A 20,223-nucleotide genomic window follows, 5' to 3' on the forward strand; every position below is an offset into this window, starting at 1 on the left:
CCGCTGTACTTCACCCTTACAGGCTATCCCCTACTTCGTACCGTTGCCCGTCCCCCACGACGTGGACGAGGGGTTGGACTTATGGGGGACAAAGTATCAGAGCATGGGACAAATCATACGGTAAGGGAAGTAGGGGCCGTCTGCTGTCTCTACAGAATCCACCGGCACTGCTATGTGGAGCAAACAAACCGCTTATATTAGGTAAGACTAACCGCAAAGGAATGTGTTTACCGTAGCCGTGATCGTCTAGTGGTTAGGACATTGCGTTGTGGCCGCAATAACCCAGGTTCGAATCCTGGTCACGGCAAGCGAACAGATTTTGTCAATTGTAATTACTGAATTCTGATACAGTGCTCATTTAGGAGAAATTATTAAGCTCAGATTTTGTTATGCTCGTCTGTATCTCAAGGAGTTAGATTCATATAGGTTTCTAGCAATTTGGAGAATTTGTAGACTACCTGTATCCCCCTAAATCACTAGCTGGCTCACTGTCTTGCTAAGGGAGTAAGCGTCTCGCAGCTTGAATTTTGGAGAAGATTGGCTCGAATGCCTGCAAAACTAGAGTTATGGGCTTACGGAACCACAAAGACAGTGAGTTCCTCAGACGTTAAGATGCTAGATTTCAACCCTCAATTTAGGTGGTGCATTGTGGTGCCATAGCAGAATGTAATCATATATTTCATACATCTGCCGTAGGGATATTCTGGCAGCGCGTTAAACGATTATTTCCTCCTTAGCTTCTTTCTTTCTTTCTTAGCCTGTTTACCGTCCATAGATCGCTTCTCTCTCGGACTCATTGAAGGTTCTCACTCTACAGACTCAACGATAATGACCTGGATCGTGGCACCTTGGTTAGGGTGACGAAACTGGGAAGAATTAACTGTGCTCCGCCCAGGTGGCCTTACGGTCATTGCTGTACACGTGCCTTATGGTGTATGGAATGATTGGAAGGGATGGGCACGGATGAGGGAACGAAGTGGCCGAGGCCTTCATTTAGGTACTACCAGGGCATTTGAATTTAGAAGAAGTGTGTAAGCATGGAAATTTACTTTGTGCAATGCTGTTGTGGGGATCGAACACACCTCAACTCAGTCGACCACCCGAGATTAAGGGTACACCGCTCCAGCCCTCGTAACACTGCAATTTTCGTGGAAGTGGCGCTAGATCGTGAATAGTTGCGCCCGGGGGGTGCAAGATCGATCCAGTGCAGTGCAGGGCAGTGTCATGGTGCCTCTGTGGTGAAGCGTTTAGAAGGTGACCGAGCGAAATACCAACCTTGTAGGACATTCGTATTAAGAAAAATAAATAATTCAAGCAGGGATCATTAGGAGGAGATTGAAAAATAATAATATGAAGTTGAAAATAAATATGCAACGGCCGGGAATCGAACCCGGGCCGCCCGCGTGGCAGGCGAGCATTCTACCACTGAACCACCGTTGCCATGTCACCGATAGCTAACATCAACGAAACCTGACGTGTTTTCCTTGAAGTTGCATCACATACCGTGCTTAATAGTGACGTTGCAGTACTTTGCTTATAACAGATTGTGTACTCAGCTTCGGGAGTTTAAATCCACGCTCTAGTGTGTGTGTTAACTGAAATAGCATTGAGGGCTCGAAGTTTTAGGCATTAGTTCCTTGTAAAGAGGACCGTAGTAACGTCGCCGGGTATTCTTGCACATTAAATGACGCCAAAGCCATAGTCGTTACGCAGTAAAGTATCAGAGCATGGGACAAATCATACGGTAAGGGAAGTAGGGGCCGTCTGCTGTCTCTACAGAATCCACCGGCACTGCTATGTGGAGCAAACAAACCGCTTATATTAGGTAAGACTAACCGCAAAGGAATGTGTTTACCGTAGCCGTGATCGTCTAGTGGTTAGGACATTGCGTTGTGGCCGCAATAACCCAGGTTCGAATCCTGGTCACGGCAAGCGAACAGATTTTGTCAATTGTAATTACTGAATTCTGATACAGTGCTCATTTAGGAGAAATTATTAAGCTCAGATTTTGTTATGCTCGTCTGTTTCTCAAGGAGTTAGATTCATATAGGTTTCTAGCAATTTGGGGAATTTGTAGACTACCTGTATCCCCCTAAATCACTAGCTGGCTCACTGTCTTGCTAAGGGAGTAAGCGTCTCGCAGCTTGAATTTTGGAGAAGATTGGCTCGAATGCCTGCAAAACTAGAGTTATGGGCTTACGGAACCACAAAGACAGTGAGTTCCTCAGACGTTAAGATGCTAGATTTCAACCCTCAATTTAGGTGGTGCATTGTGGTGCCATAGCAGAATGTTATCATATATTTTATACATCTGCCGTAGGGATACTCTGGCAGCTCGTTAAACGATTATTTCCTCCTTAGCTTCTTTCTTTCTTTCTTAGCCTGTTTACCGTCCATAGATCGCTTCTCTCTCGGACTCATTGAAGGTTCTCACTCTATAGACTCAACGATAATGACCTGGATCGTGGCACCTTGGTTAGGGTGACGAAACTGGGAAGAATTAACTGTGCTCCGCCCAGGTGGCCTTACGGCCATTGCTGTACACGTGCCTTATGGTGTATGGAATGATTGGAAGGGATGGGCACGGATGAGGGAACGAAGTGGCCGAGGCCTTCATTTAGGTACTATCAGGGCATTTGAATTTAGAAGAAGTGTGTAAGCATGGAAATTTACTTTGTGCAATGCTGTTGTGGGGATCGAACACACCCCAACTCAGTCGACCACCCGAGATTAAGGGTACACCGCTCCGGCCCTCGTATCACTGCAGTTTTCGTGGAAGTGGCGGTAGATCGTGAATTGTTGCGCCCGGGCGGTGCGAGGTCGATCCAGTGCAGTGCAGGGCAGTGTCAGGGTGCCTCTGTGGTGAAGCGTTTAGAAGGTGACCGAGCGAAATGCCAACCTTTTATTACATTCGTATTAAGAAAAATAAATAATTAAAGCAAGGACTCTTAGGAGGAGATTGAAAAATAATAATATGAAGTTGAAAATAAATATGCAACGGCCGGGAATCGAACCCGGGCTCCCGCGTGGCAGGCGAGCATTCTACTACTGAACCACCGTTGCCATGTCACCGATAGCTAACATCAACGAAACCTGACGTGTTTTCCTTGAAGTTGCATCACATACCGTGCTTAATAGTGACGTTCCAGTACTTTGCTTATAACAGATTGTGTACTCAGCTTCGGGAGTTTAAATCCACGCTTTAGTGTGTGCGTTAACTGAAATAGCATTGAGGGCTCGAAGTTTTAGGCATTAGTTCCTTGTAAAGAGGACCGTAGTAACGTCGCCGGGTATTCTTGCACATTAAATGACGCCAAAGCCATAGTCGTTACGCAGTAAAGTATCAGAGCATGGGACAAATCATACGGTAAGGGAAGTAGGGGCCGTCTGCTGTCTCTACAGAAACCACCGGCACTGCTATGTGGAGCAAACAAACCGCCTATATTAGGTAAGACTAACCGCAAAGGAATGTGTTTACCGTAGCCGTGATCGTCTAGTGGTTAGGACATTGCGTTGTGGCCGCAATAACCCAGGTTCGAATCCTGGTCACGGCAAGCGAACAGATTTTGTCAATTGTAATTACTGAATTCTGATACAGTGCTCATTTAGGAGAAATTATTAAGCTCAGATTTTGTTATGCTCGTCTGTATCTCAAGGAGTTAGATTCATATAGGTTTCTAGCAATTTGGAGAATTTGTAGACTACCTGTATCCCCCTAAATCACTAGCTGGCTCACTGTCTTGCTAAGGGAGTAAGCGTCTCGCAGCTTGAATTTTGGAGAAGATTGGCTCGAATGCCTGCAAAACTACAGTTATGGGCTTACGGAACCACAAAGACAGTGAGTTCCTCAGACGTTAAGATGCTAGATATCAACCCTCAATTTAGGTGGTGCATTGTGGTGCCATAGCAGAATGTAATCATATATTTTATACATCTGCCGTAGGGATACTCTGGCAGCGCGTTAAACGATTATTTCCTCCTTAGCTTCTTTCTTTCTTTCTTAGCCTGTTTACCGTCCATAGATCGCTTCTCTCTCGGACTCATTGAAGGTTCTCACTCTACAGACTCAACGATAATGACCTGGATGGTGGCACCTTGGTTAGGGTGACGAAACTGGGAAGAATTAACTGTGCTCCGCCCAGGTGGCCTTACGGTCATTGCTGTACACGTGCCTTATGGTGTATGGAATGATTGGAAGGGATGGGCACGGATGAGGGAACGAAGTGGCCGAGGCCTTCATTTAGGTACTATCAGGGCATTTGAATTTAGAAGAAGTGTGTAAGCATGGAAATTTACTTTGTGCAATGCTGTTGTGGGGATCGAACACACCTCAACTCAGTCGACCACCCGAGATTAAGGGTACACCGCTCCAGCCCTCGTAACACTGCAATTTTCGTGGAAGTGGCGGTAGATCGTGAATTGTTGCGCCCGGGGGGTGCGAGGTCGATCCAGTGCAGTGCAGGGCAGTGTCATGGTGCCTCTGTGGTGAAGCGTTTAGAAGGTGACCGAGCGAAATGCCAACCTTGTAGGACATTCGTGTTAAGAAAAATAAATAATTCAAGCAGGGAGCATTAGGAGGAGATTGAAAAATAATAATATGAAGTTGAAAATAAATATGCAACGGCCGGGAATCGAACCCGGGCCGCCCGCGTGGCAGGCGAGCATTCTAGCACTGAACCACCGTTGCCATGTCACCGACAGCTAACATCAACTAAACCTGACGTGTTTTCCTTGAAGTTGCATCACATACCGTGCTTAACAGTGACGTTGCAGTACTTTGCTGATAACAGATTGTGTACTCAGCTTCGGGAGTTCAAATCCACGCTTTAGTGTGTGCGTTAACTGAAATAGCATTGAGGGCTCGAAGTTTTAGGCATTAGTTCCTTGTAAAGAGGACCGTAGTAAAGTCGCCCGCTATTCTTGCACATTTAATGTCGCCAAAGCCATAGTCGTTACGCAGTAAAGTATCAGAGCATGGGACAAATCATACGGTAAGGGAAGTAGGGGCCGTCTGCTGCCTTTACAGAATCCACCGGCACTGCTATGTGGAGCAAACAAACGGCTTATATTAGGTAAGACTAACCGCAAAGGAATGTGTTTACCGTAGCCTTGATCGTCTAGTGGTTAGGACATTGCGTTGTGGCCGCAATAACCCAGGTTCGAATCCTGGTCACGGCAAGCGAACAGATTTTGTCAATTGTAATTACTGAATTCTGATACAGTGCTCATTTAGGAGAAATTATTAAGCTCAGATTTTGTTATGCTCGTCTGTATCTCACGGAGTTAGATTCATATAGGTTTCTAGCAATTTGGAGAATTTGTAGACTACTTGTATCCCCCTAAATCACTAGCTGGCTCACTGTCTTGCTAAGGGAGTAAGCGTCTCGCAGCTTGAATTTTGGAGAAGATTGGCTCGAATGCCTGCAAAACTAGAGTTATGGGCTTACGGAACCACAAAGACAGTGAGTTCCTCAGACGTTAAGATGCTAGATTTCAACCCTCAATTTAGGTGGTGCATTGTGGTGCCATAGCAGAATGTAATCATATATTTTATACATCTGCCGTAGGGATACTCTGGCAGCGCGTTAAACGATTATTTCCTCCTTAGCTTCTTTCTTTCTTTCTTAGCCAGTTTACCGTCCATAGATCGCTTCTCTCTCGGACTCATTGAAGGTTCTCACTCTACAGACTCAACGATAATGACCTGGATGGTGGCACCTTGGTTAGGGTGACGAAACTGGGAAGAATTAACTGTGCTCCGCCCAGGTGGCCTTACGGTCATTGCTGTACACGTGCCTTATGGTGTATGGAATGATTGGAAGGGATGGGCACGGATGAGGGAACGAAGTGGCCGAGGCCTTCATTTAGGTACTATCAGGGCATTTGAATTTAGAAGAAGTGTGTAAGCATGGAAATTTACTTTGTGCAATGCTGTTGGGGGGATCGAACACACCTCAACTCAGTCGACCACCCGAGATTAAGGGTACACCGCTCAAGCCCTCGTAACACTGCAGTTTTCGTGGAAGTGGCGGTAGATCGTGAATTGTTGCGCCCGGGGGGTGCGAGGTCGATCCAGTGCAGTGCAGGGCAGTGTCAGGGTGCCTCTGTGGTGAAGCGTTTAGAAGGTGACCGAGCGAAATGCCAACCTTTTAGGACATTCGTATTAAGAAAAATAAATAATTAACGCAAGGACTATTAGGAGGAGATTGAAAGATAATAATATGAAGTTGAAAATAAATATGCAACGGCCGGGAATCGCACCCGGGCTGCCCGCGTGGCAGGCGAGCATTCTACCACTGAACCACCGTTGCCATGTTACTGATAGCTAACATCAACGAAACATGACGTGTTTTCCTTGAAGTTGCATCACATACCGTGCTTAACAGTGACGTTGCAGTACTTTGCTTATAACAGATTGTGTACTCAGCTTCGGGAGTTCAAATCCACGCTTTAGTGTGTGCGTTAACTGAAATAGCATTGAGGGCTCGAAGTTTTAGGCATTAGTTCCTTGTAAAGAGGACCGTAGTAAAGTCGCCGGGTATTCTTGCACATTAAATGTCGCCAAAGCCATAGTCGTTACGCAGTAAAGTATCAGAGCATGGGACAAATCATACGGTAAGGGAAGTAGGAGCCGTCTGCTGCCTCTACAGAATCCACCGGCACTGCTATGTGGAGCAAACAAAACGCTTATATTAGGTAAGACTAACCGCAAAAGAATGGGTTTACCGTAGCCGTGATCGTCTAGTGGTTAGGACATTGCGTTGTGGCCGCAATAACCCAGGTTCGAATCCTGGTCACGGCAAGCGAACAGATTTTGTCAATTGTAATTACTGAATTCTGATACAGTGCTCATTTAGGAGAAATTATTAAGCTCAGATTTTGTTATGCTCGTCTGTATCTCACGGAGTTAGATTCATATAGGTTTCTAGCAATTTGGAGAATTTGTAGACTACTTGTATCCCCCTAAATCACTAGCTGGCTCACTGTCTTGCTAAGGGAGTAAGCGTCTCGCAGCTTGAATTTTGGAGAAGATTGGCTCGAATGCCTGCAAAACTAGAGTTATGGGCTTACGGAACCACAAAGACAGTGAGTTCCTCAGACGTTAAGATGCTAGATTTCAACCCTCAATTTAGGTGGTGCATTGTGGTGCCATAGCAGAATGTAATCATATATTTTATACATCTGCCGTAGGGATAATCTGGCAGCGCGTTAAACGATTATTTCCTCCTTAGCTTCTTTCTTTTTTTCTTAGCCTGTTTACCGTCCATAGATCGCTTCTCTCTCGGACTCATTGAAGGTTCTCACTCTATAGACTCAAAGATAATGACCTGGATCGTGGCACCTTGGTTAGGGTGACGAAACTGGGAAGAATTAACTGTGCTCCGCCCAGGTGGCCTTACGGCCATTGCTGTACACGTGCCTTATGGTGTATGGAATGATTGGAAGGGATGGGCACGGATGAGGGAACGAAGTGGCCGAGGCCTTCATTTAGGTACTATCAGGGCATTTGAATTTAGAAGAAGTGTGTAAGCATGGAAATTTACTTTGTGCAATGCTGTTGTGGGGATCGAACACACCTGAACTCAGTCGACCACCCGAGATTATGGGTACACCGCTCCGGCCCTCGTAACACTGCAGTTTTCGTGGAAGTGGCGGTAGATCGTGAATTGTTGCGCCCGGGCGGTGCGAGGTCGATCCAGTGCAGTGCAGGGCAGTGTCAGGGTGCCTCTGTGGTGAAGCGTTTAGAAGGTGACCGAGCGAAATGCCAACCTTTTATTACATTCGTATTAAGAAAAATAAATAATTAAAGCAAGGACTATTAGGAGGAGATTGAAAAATAATAATATGAAGTTGAAGATAAATATGCAACGGCCGGGAATCGAACCCGGGCTCCCGCGTGGCAGGCGAGCATTCTACTACTGAACCACCGTTGCCATGTCACCGATAGCTAACATCAACGAAACCTGACGTGTTTTCCTTGAAGTTGCATCACATACCGTGCTTAATAGTGACGTTGCAGGACTTTGCTTATAACAGATTGTGTACTCAGCTTCGGGAGTTTAAATCCACGCTTTAGTGTGTGCGTTAACTGAAATAGCATTGATGGCTCGAAGTTTTAGGCATTAGTTCCTTGTAAAGAGGACCGTAGTAACGTCGCCGGGTATTCTTGCACATTAAATGACGCCAAAGCCATAGTCGTTACGCAGTAAAGTATCAGAGCATGGGACAAATCATACGGTAAGGGAAGTAGGGGCCGTCTGCTGTCTCTACAGAATCCACCGGCACTGCTATGTGGAGCAAACAAACCGCTTATATTAGGTAAGACTAACCGCAAAGGAATGTGTTTACCGTAGACTTGATCGTCTAGTGGTTAGGACATTGCGTTGTGGCCGCAATAACCCAGGTTCGAATCCTGGTCACGGCAAGCGAACAGATTTTGTCAATTGTAATTACTGAATTCTGATACAGTGCTCATTTAGGAGAAATTATTAAGCTCAGATTTTGTTATGCTCGTCTGTATCTCAAGGAGTTAGATTCATATAGGTTTCTAGCAATTTGGAGAATTTGTAGACTACCTGTATCCCCCTAAATCACTAGCTGGCTCACTGTCTTGCTAAGGGAGTAAGCATCTCGCAGCTTGAATTCTGGAGAAGATTGGCTCGAATGCCTGCAAAACTAGAGTTATGGGCTTACGGAACCACAAAGACAGTGAGTTCCTCAGACGTTAAGATGCTAGATTTCAACCCTCAATTTAGGTGGTGCATTGTGGTGCCATAGCAGAATGTAATCATATATTTTATACATCTGCCGTAGGGATACTCTGGCAGCGCGTTAAACGATTATTTCCTCCTTAGCTTCTTTCTTTCTTTCTTAGCCTGTTTACCGTCCATACATCGCTTCTCTCTCGGACTCATTGAAGGTTTTCACTCTACAGACTCAACGATAATGACCTGGATCGTGGCACCTTGGTTAGGGTGACGAAACTGGGAAGAATTAACTGTGCTCCGCCCAGGTGGCCTTACGGTCATTGCTGTACACGTGCCTTATGGTGTATGGAATGATTGGAAGGGATGGGCACGGATGAGGGAACGAAGTGGCCGAGGCCTTCATTTAGGTACTATCAGGGCATTTGAATTTAGAAGAAGTGTGTAAGCATGGAAATTTACTTTGTGCAATGCTGTTGTGGGGATCGAACACACCTCAACTCAGTCGACCACCCGAGATTAAGGGTACACCGCTCCAGCCCTCGTAACACTGCAATTTTCGTGGAAGTGGCGGTAGATCGTGAATTTTTTTTTCTTTGCTAGGGGCTTTACGTCGCACCGACACAGATAGGTCTTATGGCGACGATGGGATAGGAAAGGCCTAGGAGTTGGAAGGAAGCGGCCGTGGCCTTAATTAAGGTACAGCCCCAGCATTTGCCTGGTGTGAAAATGGGAAACCACGGAAAACCATTTTCAGCGCTGCCGATAGTGGGATTCGAACCAACTATCTCCCGGATGCAAGCTCACAGCCGCGCGCCTCTACACGCACGGCCAACTCGCCCGGTAGATCGTGAATTGTTGCGCCCGGGGGGTGCGAGGTCGATCCAGTGCAGTGCAGGGCAGTGTCATGGTGCCTCTGTGGTGAAGCGTTTAGAAGGTGACCGAGCGAAATGCCAACCTTGTAGGACATTCGTATTAAGAAAAATAAATAATTCAAGCAGGGAGCATTAGGAGGAGATTGAAAAATAATAATATGAAGTTGAAAATAAATATGCAACGGCCGGGAATCGAACCCGGGACGCCCGCGTGGCAGGCGAGCATTCTACCACTGAACCACCGTTGCCATGTCACCGATAGCTAACATCAACGAAACCTGACGTGTTTTCCTTGAAGTTGCATCACATACCGTGCTTAACAGTGACGTTGCAGTACTTTGCTGATAACAGATTGTGTACTCAGCTTCGGGAGTTCAAATCCATGCTTTAGTGTGTGCGTTAACTGAAATAGCATTGAGGGCTCGAAGTTTTAGGCATTAGTTCCTTGTAAAGAGGACCGTAGTAAAGTCGCCGGGTATTCTTGCACATTAAATGTCGCCAAAGCCATAGTCGTTACGCAGTAAAGTATCAGAGCATGGGACAAATCATACGGTAAGGGAAGTAGGGGCCGTCTGCTGTCTCTACAGAATCCACCGGCACTGCTATGTGGAGCAAACAAACCGCTTATATTAGGTAAGACTAACCGCAAAGGAATGTGTTTACCGTAGCCGTGATCGTCTAGTGGTTAGGACATTGCGTTGTGGCCGCAATAACCCAGGTTCGAATCCTGGTCACGGCAAGCGAACAGATTTTGTCAATTGTAATTACTGAATTCTGATACAGTGCTCATTTAAGAGAAATTATTAAGCTCAGATTTTGTTATGCTCGTCTGTATCTCAAGGAGTTAGATTCATATAGGTTTCTAGCAATTTGGAGAATTTGTAGACTACCTGTATCCCCCTAAATCACTAGCTGGCTCACTGTCTTGCTAAGGGAGTAAGCGTCTCGCAGCTTGAATTTTGGAGAAGATTGGCTCGAATGCCTGCAAAACTAGAGTTATGGGCTTACGGAACCACAAAGACAGTGAGTTCCTCAGACGTTAAGATGCTAGATTTCAACCCTCAATTTAGGTGGTGCATTGTGGTGCCATAGCAGAATGTAATCATATATTTTATACATCTGCCGTAGGGATACTCTGGCAGCGCGTTAAACGATTATTTCCTCCTTAGCTTCTTTCTTTCTTTCTTAGCCTGTTTACCGTCCATAGATCGCTTCTCTCTCGGACTCATTGAAGGTTCTCACTCTACAGACTCAACGATAATGACCTGGATCGTGGCACCTTGGTTAGGGTGACGAAACTGGGAAGAATTAACTGTGCTCCGCCCAGGTGGCCTTACGGTCATTGCTGTACACGTGCCTTATGGTGTATGGAATGATTGGAAGGGATGGGCACGGATGAGGGAACGAAGTGGCCAAGGCCTTCATTTAGGTACTATCAGGGCATTTGAATTTAGAAGAAGTGTGTAAGCATGGAAAATTACTTTGTGCAATGCTGTTGTGGGGATCGAACACACCTCAACTCAGTCGACCACCCGAGATTAAGGGTACACCGCTCCAGCCCTCGTAACACTGCAATTTTCGTGGAAGTGGCGGTAGATCGTGAATAGTTGCGCCCGGGGTGTGCGAGATCGATCCAGTGCAGTGCAGGGCAGTGTCATGGTGCCTCTGTGGTGAAGCGTTTAGAAGGTGACCGAGCAAAATGCCAACCTTGTAGGACATTCGTATGAAGAAAAATAAATAATTCAAGCAGGGATCATTAGGAGGAAATTGAAAAATATTAATATGAAGTTGAAAATAAATATGCAACGGCCGGGAATCGAACCCGGGCCGCCCGCGTGGCAGTCGAGCATTCTACCACTGAACCACCGTTGCCATGTCACCGACAGCTAACATCAACGAAACCTGACGTATTTTCCTTGAAGTTGCATCACATACCGTGCTTAATAGTGACGTTGCAGTACTTTGCTTATAACAGATTGTGTACTCAGCTTCGGGAGTTTAAATCCACGCTTTAGTGTGTGCGTTAACTGAAATAGCATTGAGGGCTCGAAGTTTTAGGCATTAGTTCCTTGTAAAGAGGACCGTAGTAACGTCGCCGGGTATTCTTGCACATTAAATGACGCCAAAGCCATAGTCGTTACGCAGTAAAGTATCAGAGCATGGGACAAATCATACGGTAAGGGAAGTAGGGGCCGTCTGCTGTCACTACAGAATCCACCGGCACTGCTATGTGGAGCAAACAAACCGCTTATATTAGGTAAGACTAACCGCAAAGGCATGTGTTTACCGTAGCCGTGATCGTCTAGTGGTTAGGACATTGCGTTGTGGCCGCAATAACCCAGGTTCGAATCCTGGTCACGGCAAGCGAACAGATTTTGTCAATTGTAATTACTGAATTCTGATACAGTGCTCATTTAGGAGAAATTATTAAGCTCAGATTTTGTTATGCTCGTCTGTATCTCAAGGAGTTAGATTCATATAGGTTTCTAGTTATTTGGAGAATTTGTAGACTACCTGTATCCCCCTAAATCACTAGCTGGCTCACTGTCTTGCTAAGGGAGTAAGCGTCTCGCAGCTTGAATTTTGGAGAAGATTGGCTCGAATGCCTGCAAAACTAGAGTTATGGGCTTACGGAACCACAAAGACAGTGAGTTCCTCAGACGTTAAGATGCTAGATTTCAACCCTCAATTTAGGTGGTGCATTGTGGTGCCATAGCAGAATGTTATCATATATTTTATACATCTGCCGTAGGGATACTCTGGCAGCGCGTTAAACGATTATTTCCTCCTTAGCTTCTTTCTTTCTTTCTTAGCCTGTTTACCGTCCATACATCGCTTCTCTCTCGGACTCATTGAAGGTTTTCACTCTACAGACTCAACGATAATGACCTGGATCGTGGCACCTTGGTTAGGGTGACGAAACTGGGAAGAATTAACTGTGCTCCGCCCAGGTGGCCTTACGGTCATTGCTGTACACGTGCCTTATGGTGTATGGAATGATTGGAAGGGATGGGCACGGATGAGGGAACGAAGTGGCCGAGGCCTTCATTTAGGTACTATCAGGGCATTTGAATTTAGAAGAAGTGTGTAAGCATGGAAATTTACTTTGTGCAATGCTGTTGTGGGGATCGAACACACCTCAACTCAGTCGACCACCCGAGATTAAGGGTACACCGCTCCAGCCCTCGTAACACTGCAGTTTTCGTGGAAGTGGCGGTAGATCGTGAATTGTTGCGCCCGGGGTGTGCGAGGTCGATCCAGTGCAGTGCAGGGCAGTGTCATGGTGCCTCTGTGGTGAAGCGTTTAGAAGGTGACCGAGCGAAATGCCAACCTTTTATTACATTCGTATTAAGAAAAATAAATAATTAAAGCAAGGACTATTACGAGGAGATTGAAAAATAATAATATGAAGTTGAAAATAAATATGCAACGGCCGGGAATCGAACCCGGGCTCCCGCGTGGCAGGCGAGCATTCTACTACTGAACCACCGTTGCCATGTCACCGATAGCTAACATCAACGAAACCTGACGTGTTTTCCTTGAAGTTGCATCACATACCGTGCTTAATAGTGACGTTGCAGTACTTTGCTTATAACAGATTGTGTACTCAGCTTCGGGAGTTTAAATCCACGCTTTAGTGTGTGCGTTAACTGAAATAGCATTGAGGGTTCGAAGTTTTAGGCATTAGTTCCGTGTAAGGAGGACCGTAGTAAAGTCGCCGGGTATTCTTGCACATTAAATGTCGCCAAAGCCATAGTCGTTACGCAGAAAAGTATCAGAGCATGGGACAAATCATACGGTAAGGAAAGTAGGGGCCGTCTGCTGCCTCTACAGAATCCACCGGCACTGCTATGTGGAGCAAACAAACGGCTTATATTAGGTAAGACTAACCGCAAAAGAATGTTTTTACCGTAGCCGTGATCGTCAAGTGGTTAGGACATTGCGTTGTGGCCGCAATAACCCAGGTTCGAATCCTGGTCACGGCAAGCAAACAGATTTTGTCAATTGTAATTACTGAATTCTGATACAGTGCTCATTTAGGAGAAATTATTAAGCTCAGATTTTGTTATGCTCGTCTGTATCTCACGGAGTTAGATTCATATAGGTTTCTAGCAATTTGGAGAATTTGTAGACTACTTGTATCCCCCTAAATCACTAGCTGGCTCACTGTCTTGCTAAGGGAGTAAGCGTCTCGCAGCTTGAATTTTGGAGAAGATTGGCTCGAATGCCTGCAAAACTAGAGTTATGGGCTTACGGAACCACAAAGACAGTGAGTTCCTCAGACGTTAAGATGCTAGATTTCAACCCTCAATTTAGGTGGTGCATTGTGGTGCCATAGCAGAATGTAATCATATATTTTATACATCTGCCGTAGGGATACTCTGGCAGCGCGTTAAACGATTATTTCCTCCTTAGCTTCTTTCTTTCTTTCTTAGCCTGTTTACCGTCCATAGATCGCTTCTCTCTCGGACTCATTGAAGGTTCTCACTCTACAGACTCAACGATAATGACCTGGATCGTGGCACCTTGGTTAGGGTGACGAAACTGGGAAGAATTAACTGTGCTCCGCCCAGGTGGCCTTACGGTCATTGCTGTACACGTGCCTTATGGTGTATGGAATGATTGGAAGGGATGGGCACGGATGAGGGAACGAAGTGGCCGAGGCCTTCATTTAGGTACTATCAGGGCATTTGAATTTAGAAGAAGTGTGTAAGCATGGAAATTTACTTTGTGCAATGCTGTTGTGGGGATCGAACACACCTCAACTCAGTCGACCACCCGAGATTAAGGGTACACCGCTCCAGCCCTCGTAACACTGCAGTTTTCGTGGAAGTGGCGGTAGATCGTGAATTGTTGCGCCCGGGGGGTGCGAGGTCGATCCAGTGCAGTGCAGGGCAGTGTCAGGGTGCCTCTGTGGTGAAGCGTTTAGAAGGTGACCGAGCGAAATGCCAACCTTTTAGGACATTCGTATTAAGAAAAATAAATAATTAACGCAAGGACTATTAGGAGGAGATTGAAAGATAATAATATGAAGTTGAAAATAAATATGCAACGGCCGGGAATCGCACCCGGGCCGCCCGCGTGGCAGGCGAGCATTCTACCACTGAACCACCGTTGCCATGTTACTGATAGCTAACATCAACGAAACATGACGTGTTTTCCTTGAAGTTGCATCACATACCGTGCTTAACAGTGACGTTGCAGTACTTTGCTGATAACAGATTGTGTACTCAGCTTCGGGAGTTCAAATCCACGCTTTAGTGTGTGCGTTAACTGAAATAGCATTGAGGGCTCGAAGTTTTAGGCATTAGTTCCTTGTAAAGAGGACCGTAGTAAAGTCGCCGGGTATTCTTGCACATTAAATGTCGCCAAAGCCATAGTCGTTACGCAGTAAAGTATCAGAGCATGGGACAAATCATACGGTAAGGGAAGTAGGGGCCGTCTGCTGCCTCTACAGAATCCACCGGCACTGCTATGTGGAGCAAACAAACCGCTTATATTAGGTAAGACTAACCGCAAAAGAATGTGGTTACCGTAGCCGTGATCGTCTAGTGGTTAGGACATTGCGTTGTGGCCGCAATAACCCAGGTTCGAATCCTGGTCACGGCAAGCGAACAGATTTTGTCAATTGTAATTACTGAATTCTGATACAGTGCTCATTTAGGAGAAATTATTAAGCTCAGATTTTGTTATGCTCGTCTGTATCTCACGGAGTTAGATTCATATAGGTTTCTAGCAATTTGGAGAATTTGTAGACTACTTGTATCTCCCTAAATCACTAGCTGGCTCACTGTCTTGTTAAGGGAGTAAGCACCGGGCGAGTTGGCTGTGCGCGTAGAGGCGCGCGGCTGTGAGCTTGCATCCGGGAGATAGTAGGTTCGAATCCCACTATCGGCAGCCCTGAAGATGGTTTTCCGTGGTTTCCCATTTTCACATCAGGCAAATGCTGGGGCTGTACCTTATTTAAGGCCACGGCGGCCTCCTTCCAACTCCTAGGCCTTTCCTATCCCATCGTCGCCATAAGACCTATCTGTGTCGGTGCGACGTAAAGCCCCTAGCAAAAAAAAAAAAAAAAAGGGGAGTAAGCGTCTCGCAGCTTGAATTTTGGAGAAGATTGGCTCGAATGCCTGCAAAACTAGAGTTATGGGCTTACGGAACCACAAAGACAGTGAGTTCCTCAGACGTTAAGATGCTAGATTTCAACCCTCAATTTAGGTGGTGCATTGTGGTGCCATAGCAGAATGTAATCATATATTTTATACATCTGCCGTAGGGATATTCTGGCAGCGCGTTAAACGATTATTTCCTCCTTAGCTTCTTTCTTTCTTTCTTAGCCTGTTTACCGTCCATAGATCGCTTCTCTCTCGGACTCATTGAAGGTTCTCACTCTATAGACTCAACGATAATGACCTGGATCGTGGCACCTTGGTTAGGGTGACGAAACTGGGAAGAATTAACGGTGCTCCGCCCAGGTGGCCTTACGGCCATTGCTGTACACGTGCCTTATGGTGTATGGAATGATTGGAAGGGATGGGCACGGATGAGGGAACGAAGTGGCCGAGGCCTTCATTTAGGTACTATCAGGGCATTTGAATTTAGAAGAAGTGTGTAAGCATGGAAATTTACTTTGTGCAATGCTGTTGTGGGGATCGAACACACCTCAACTCAGTCGACCACCCGAGATTAAGGGTACACCGCTCCGGCCCTCGTAACACTGCAGTTTTCGTGGAAGTGGCGGTAGATCGTGAATTGTTGCGAACGGGCGGTGCGAGGTCGATCCAGTGCAGTGCAGGGCAGTGTCAGGGTGCCTCTGTGGTGAAGCGTTTAGAAGGTGACCGAGCGAAATGCCAACCTTTTATTACATTCGTATTAAGAAAAATAAATAATTAAAGCAAGGACTATTAGGAGGAGATTGAAAAATAATAATATGAAGTTGAAGATAAATATGCAACGGCCGGGAATCGAACCCGGGCTCCCGCGTGGCAGGCGAGCATTCTACTACTGAACCACCGTTGCCATGTCACCGATAGCTAACATCAACGAAACCTGACGTGTTTTCCTCGAAGTTGCATCACATACCGTTCTTAATAGTGACGTTGCAGTACTTTGCTTATAACAGATTGTGTACTCAGCTTCGGGAGTTTAAATCCACGCTTTAGTTTTTGCGTTAACTGAAATAGCATTGAGGGCTCGAAGTTTTAGGCATTAGTTCCTTGTAAAGAGGACCGTAGTAACGTCGCCGGGTATTCTTGCACATTAAATGACGCCAAAGCCATAGTCGTTACGCAGTAAAGTATCAGAGCATGGGACAAATCATACGGTAAGGGAAGTAGGGGCCGTCTGCTGTCTCTACAGAATCCACCGGCACTGCTATGTGGAGCAAACAAACCGCTTATATTAGGTAAGACTAACCGCAAAGGAATGTGTTTACCGTAGCCTTGATCGTCTAGTGGTTAGGACATTGCGTTGTGGGCGCAATAACCCAGGTTCGAATCCTGGTCACGGCAAGCGAACAGATTTTGTCAATTGTAATTACTGAATTCTGATACAGTGCTCATTTAGGAGAAATTATTAAGCTCAGATTTTGTTATGCTCGTCTGTATCTCAAGGAGTTAGATTCATATAGGTTTCTAGCAATTTGGAGAATTTGTAGACTACCTGTATCCCCCTAAATCACTAGCTGGCTCACTGTCTTCCTAAGGGAGTAAGCGTCTCGCAGCTTGAATTTTGGAGAAGATTGGCTCGAATGCCTGCAAAACTAGAGTTATGGGCTTACGGAACCACAAAGACAGTGAGTTCCTCAGACGTTAAGATGCTAGATTTCAACCCTCAATTTAGGTGGTGCATTGTGGTGCCATAGCAGAATGTAATCATATATTTTATACATCTGCCGTAGGGATACTCTGGCAGCGCGTTAAACGATTATTTCCTCCTTAGCTTCTTTCTTTCTTTCTTAGCCTGTTTACCGTCCATAGATCGCTTCTCCCTCGGACTCATTGAAGGTTCTCACTCTACAGACTCAACGATAATGACCTGGATGGTGGCACCTTGGTTAGGGTGACGAAACTGGGAAGAATTAACTGTGCTCCGCCCAGGTGGCCTTACGGTCATTGCTGTACACGTGCCTTATGGTGTATGGAATGATTGGAAGGGATGGGCACGGATGAGGGAACGAAGTGGCCGAGGCCTTCATTTAGGTACTATCAGGGCATTTGAATTTAGAAGAAGTGTGTAAGCATGGAAATTTACTTTGTGCAATGCTGTTGTGGGGATCGAACACACCTCAACTCAGTCGACCACCCGAGATTAAGGGTACACCGCTCCAGCCCTCGTAACACTGCAATTTTCGTGGAAGTGGCGGTAGATCGTGAATTTTTTTTTTTTTTTTGCTAGGGGCTTTACGTCGCACCGACACAGATAGGTCTTATGGCGACGATGGGATAGGAAAGCCCTAGGATTTGGAAGGAAGCGGCCGTGGCCTTAATTAAGGTACAGCCCCAGCATTTGCCTGGTGTGAAAATGGGAAACCACGGAAAACCATTTTCAGGGCTGCCGATAGTGGGATTCGAACCAACTATCTCCCGGATGCAAGCTCACAGCCGCGCGCCTCTACACGCACGGCCAACTCGCCCGGTAGATCGTGAATTGTTGCGCCCGGGGGGTGCGAGGTCGATCCAGTGCAGTGCAGGGCAGTGTCATGGTGCCTCTGTGGTGAAGCGTTTAGAAGGTGAAGGAGCGAAATGCCAACCTTGTAGGACATTCGTATTAAGAAAAAAAAAAAATTCAAGCAGGGATCATTAGGAGGAGATTGAAAAATAATAATATGAAGTTGAAAATAAATATGCAACGGCCGGGAACCGAACCCGGTCCGCCCGCGTGGCAGGCGAGCATTCTACCACTGAACCACCGTTGCCATCTCTCATATAGCTAACATCAACGAAACCTGACGTGTTTTCCTTGAAGTTGCATCACATACCGTGCTTAACAGTGACGTTGCAGTACTTTGCTGATAACAGATTGTGTACTCAGCTTCGGGAGTTCAAATCCAGGCTTTAGTGTGTGCGTTAACTGAAATAGCATAGAGGGCTCGAAGTTTTAGGCATTAGTTCCTTGTAAAGATTACCGTAGTAAAGTCGCAGGGTATTCTTGCACATTAAATGTCGCCAAAGCCATAGTCGTTACGCAGCAAATTATCAGAGCATGGGACAAATCATACGGTAAGGGAAGTAGGGGCCGTCTGCTGTCTCTACAGAATCCACCGGCACTGCTATGTGGAGCAAACAAACCGCTTATATTAGGTAAGACTAACCGCAAAGGAATGTGTTTACCGTAGCCGTGATCGTCTAGTGGTTAGGACATTGCGTTGTGGCCGCAATAACCCAGGTTCGAATCCTGGTCACGGCAAGCGAACAGATTTTGTCAATTGTAATTACTGAATTCTGATACAGTGCTCATTTAGGAGAAATTATTAAGCTCAGATTTTGTTATGCTCGTCTGTATCTCAAGGAGTTAGATTCATATAGGTTTCTAGCAATTTGGAGAATTTGTAGACTACCTGTATCCCCCTAAATCACTAGCTGGCTCACTGTCTTGCTAAGGGAGTAAGCGTCTCGCAGCTTGAATTTTGGAGAAGATTGGCTCGAATGCCTGCAAAACTAGAGTTATGGGCTTACGGAACCACAAAGACAGTGAGTTCCTCAGACGTTAAGATGCTAGATTTCAACCCTCAATTTAGGTGGTGCATTGTGGTGCCATAGCAGAATGTAATCATATATTTTATACATCTGCCGTAGGGATACTCTGGCAGCGCGTTAAACGATTATTTCCTCCTTAGCTTCTTTCTTTCTTTCTTAGCCTGTTTACCGTCCATAGATCGCTTCTCTCTCGGACTCATTGAAGGTTCTCACTCTACAGACTCAACGATAATGACCTGGATGGTGGCACCTTGGTTAGGGTGACGAAACTGGGAAGAATTAACTGTGCTCCGCCCAGGTGGCCTTACGGTCATTGCTGTACACGTGCCTTATGGTGTATGGAATGATTGGAAGGGATGGGCACGGATGAGGGAACGAAGTGGCCGAGGCCTTCATTTAGGAACTATCAGGGCATTTGAATTTAGAAGAAGTGTGTAAGCATGGAAATTTACTTTGTGCAATGCTGTTGTGGGGATCGAACACACCTCAACTCAGTCGACCACCCGAGATTAAGGGTACACCGCTCCAGCCCTCGTAACACTGCAATTTTCGTGGAAGTGGCGGTAGATCGTGAATTGTTGCGCCCGGGGGGTGCGAGGTCGATCCAGTGCAGTGCAGGGCAGTGTCACGGTGCCTCTGTGGTGAAGCGTTTAGAAGGTGACCGAGCGAAATGCCAATCTTGTAGGACATTCGTATTAAGAAAAATAAATAATTCAAGCAGGGAGCATTAGGAGGAGATTGAAAAATAATAATATGAAGTTGAAAATAAATATGCAACGGCCGGGAATCGAACCCGGGCCGCCCGCGTGGCAGGCGAGCATTCTACCACTGAACCACCGTTGCCATGTCACCGATAGCTAACATCAACGAAACCTGACGTGTTTTCCTTGAAGTTGCATCACATACCGTGCTTAACAGTGACGTTGCAGTACTTTGCTGATAACAGAT

At 46.1% G+C, this 20,223-nt stretch overlaps 22 non-coding genes across 22 annotated transcripts; 10 read left to right on the forward strand and 12 right to left on the reverse strand.

Annotated features, from left to right (window-relative positions):
• The first annotated feature begins 235 nt into the window (after nucleotides 1-235).
• On the forward strand, nucleotides 236-307 carry TRNAH-GUG (transfer RNA histidin (anticodon GUG)). The gene has a single exon. It is a non-coding gene; the product is annotated as a tRNA-His (tRNA).
• A 1,062-nt stretch (nucleotides 308-1,369) lies between these two features.
• Nucleotides 1,370-1,440, reverse strand: TRNAG-GCC (transfer RNA glycine (anticodon GCC)). Its single transcript has one exon. It is a non-coding gene; the product is annotated as a tRNA-Gly (tRNA).
• Nucleotides 1,441-1,859: 419 nt separating this feature from the next.
• Nucleotides 1,860-1,931, forward strand: TRNAH-GUG (transfer RNA histidin (anticodon GUG)). Its single transcript has one exon. It is a non-coding gene; the product is annotated as a tRNA-His (tRNA).
• Nucleotides 1,932-2,993: 1,062 nt separating this feature from the next.
• Nucleotides 2,994-3,063, reverse strand: TRNAG-GCC (transfer RNA glycine (anticodon GCC)). Its single transcript has one exon. It is a non-coding gene; the product is annotated as a tRNA-Gly (tRNA).
• Nucleotides 3,064-3,482: 419 nt separating this feature from the next.
• TRNAH-GUG (transfer RNA histidin (anticodon GUG)) lies at nucleotides 3,483-3,554 on the forward strand. Its single transcript has one exon. It is a non-coding gene; the product is annotated as a tRNA-His (tRNA).
• A 1,062-nt stretch (nucleotides 3,555-4,616) lies between these two features.
• On the reverse strand, nucleotides 4,617-4,687 carry TRNAG-GCC (transfer RNA glycine (anticodon GCC)). Its single transcript has one exon. It is a non-coding gene; the product is annotated as a tRNA-Gly (tRNA).
• Nucleotides 4,688-5,106: 419 nt separating this feature from the next.
• TRNAH-GUG (transfer RNA histidin (anticodon GUG)) lies at nucleotides 5,107-5,178 on the forward strand. Its single transcript has one exon. It is a non-coding gene; the product is annotated as a tRNA-His (tRNA).
• A 1,062-nt stretch (nucleotides 5,179-6,240) lies between these two features.
• On the reverse strand, nucleotides 6,241-6,311 carry TRNAG-GCC (transfer RNA glycine (anticodon GCC)). The gene has a single exon. It is a non-coding gene; the product is annotated as a tRNA-Gly (tRNA).
• A 419-nt stretch (nucleotides 6,312-6,730) lies between these two features.
• TRNAH-GUG (transfer RNA histidin (anticodon GUG)) lies at nucleotides 6,731-6,802 on the forward strand. The gene has a single exon. It is a non-coding gene; the product is annotated as a tRNA-His (tRNA).
• Nucleotides 6,803-7,864: 1,062 nt separating this feature from the next.
• TRNAG-GCC (transfer RNA glycine (anticodon GCC)) lies at nucleotides 7,865-7,934 on the reverse strand. The gene has a single exon. It is a non-coding gene; the product is annotated as a tRNA-Gly (tRNA).
• Nucleotides 7,935-9,757: 1,823 nt separating this feature from the next.
• Nucleotides 9,758-9,828, reverse strand: TRNAG-GCC (transfer RNA glycine (anticodon GCC)). The gene has a single exon. It is a non-coding gene; the product is annotated as a tRNA-Gly (tRNA).
• A 419-nt stretch (nucleotides 9,829-10,247) lies between these two features.
• On the forward strand, nucleotides 10,248-10,319 carry TRNAH-GUG (transfer RNA histidin (anticodon GUG)). Its single transcript has one exon. It is a non-coding gene; the product is annotated as a tRNA-His (tRNA).
• A 1,062-nt stretch (nucleotides 10,320-11,381) lies between these two features.
• Nucleotides 11,382-11,452, reverse strand: TRNAG-GCC (transfer RNA glycine (anticodon GCC)). Its single transcript has one exon. It is a non-coding gene; the product is annotated as a tRNA-Gly (tRNA).
• A 419-nt stretch (nucleotides 11,453-11,871) lies between these two features.
• On the forward strand, nucleotides 11,872-11,943 carry TRNAH-GUG (transfer RNA histidin (anticodon GUG)). The gene has a single exon. It is a non-coding gene; the product is annotated as a tRNA-His (tRNA).
• Nucleotides 11,944-13,005: 1,062 nt separating this feature from the next.
• TRNAG-GCC (transfer RNA glycine (anticodon GCC)) lies at nucleotides 13,006-13,075 on the reverse strand. Its single transcript has one exon. It is a non-coding gene; the product is annotated as a tRNA-Gly (tRNA).
• A 419-nt stretch (nucleotides 13,076-13,494) lies between these two features.
• Nucleotides 13,495-13,566, forward strand: TRNAH-GUG (transfer RNA histidin (anticodon GUG)). The gene has a single exon. It is a non-coding gene; the product is annotated as a tRNA-His (tRNA).
• Nucleotides 13,567-14,628: 1,062 nt separating this feature from the next.
• TRNAG-GCC (transfer RNA glycine (anticodon GCC)) lies at nucleotides 14,629-14,699 on the reverse strand. Its single transcript has one exon. It is a non-coding gene; the product is annotated as a tRNA-Gly (tRNA).
• Nucleotides 14,700-15,118: 419 nt separating this feature from the next.
• On the forward strand, nucleotides 15,119-15,190 carry TRNAH-GUG (transfer RNA histidin (anticodon GUG)). The gene has a single exon. It is a non-coding gene; the product is annotated as a tRNA-His (tRNA).
• A 1,337-nt stretch (nucleotides 15,191-16,527) lies between these two features.
• On the reverse strand, nucleotides 16,528-16,597 carry TRNAG-GCC (transfer RNA glycine (anticodon GCC)). The gene has a single exon. It is a non-coding gene; the product is annotated as a tRNA-Gly (tRNA).
• Nucleotides 16,598-18,423: 1,826 nt separating this feature from the next.
• Nucleotides 18,424-18,494, reverse strand: TRNAG-GCC (transfer RNA glycine (anticodon GCC)). Its single transcript has one exon. It is a non-coding gene; the product is annotated as a tRNA-Gly (tRNA).
• A 419-nt stretch (nucleotides 18,495-18,913) lies between these two features.
• On the forward strand, nucleotides 18,914-18,985 carry TRNAH-GUG (transfer RNA histidin (anticodon GUG)). Its single transcript has one exon. It is a non-coding gene; the product is annotated as a tRNA-His (tRNA).
• A 1,062-nt stretch (nucleotides 18,986-20,047) lies between these two features.
• On the reverse strand, nucleotides 20,048-20,118 carry TRNAG-GCC (transfer RNA glycine (anticodon GCC)). Its single transcript has one exon. It is a non-coding gene; the product is annotated as a tRNA-Gly (tRNA).
• Between the last annotated feature and the right edge of the window lie 105 nt (nucleotides 20,119-20,223).

This window comes from Anabrus simplex, chromosome 1 (assembly GCF_040414725.1).
Source record: "Anabrus simplex isolate iqAnaSimp1 chromosome 1, ASM4041472v1, whole genome shotgun sequence".
Taxonomy (NCBI): Eukaryota; Metazoa; Arthropoda; class Insecta; order Orthoptera; family Tettigoniidae; genus Anabrus; species Anabrus simplex.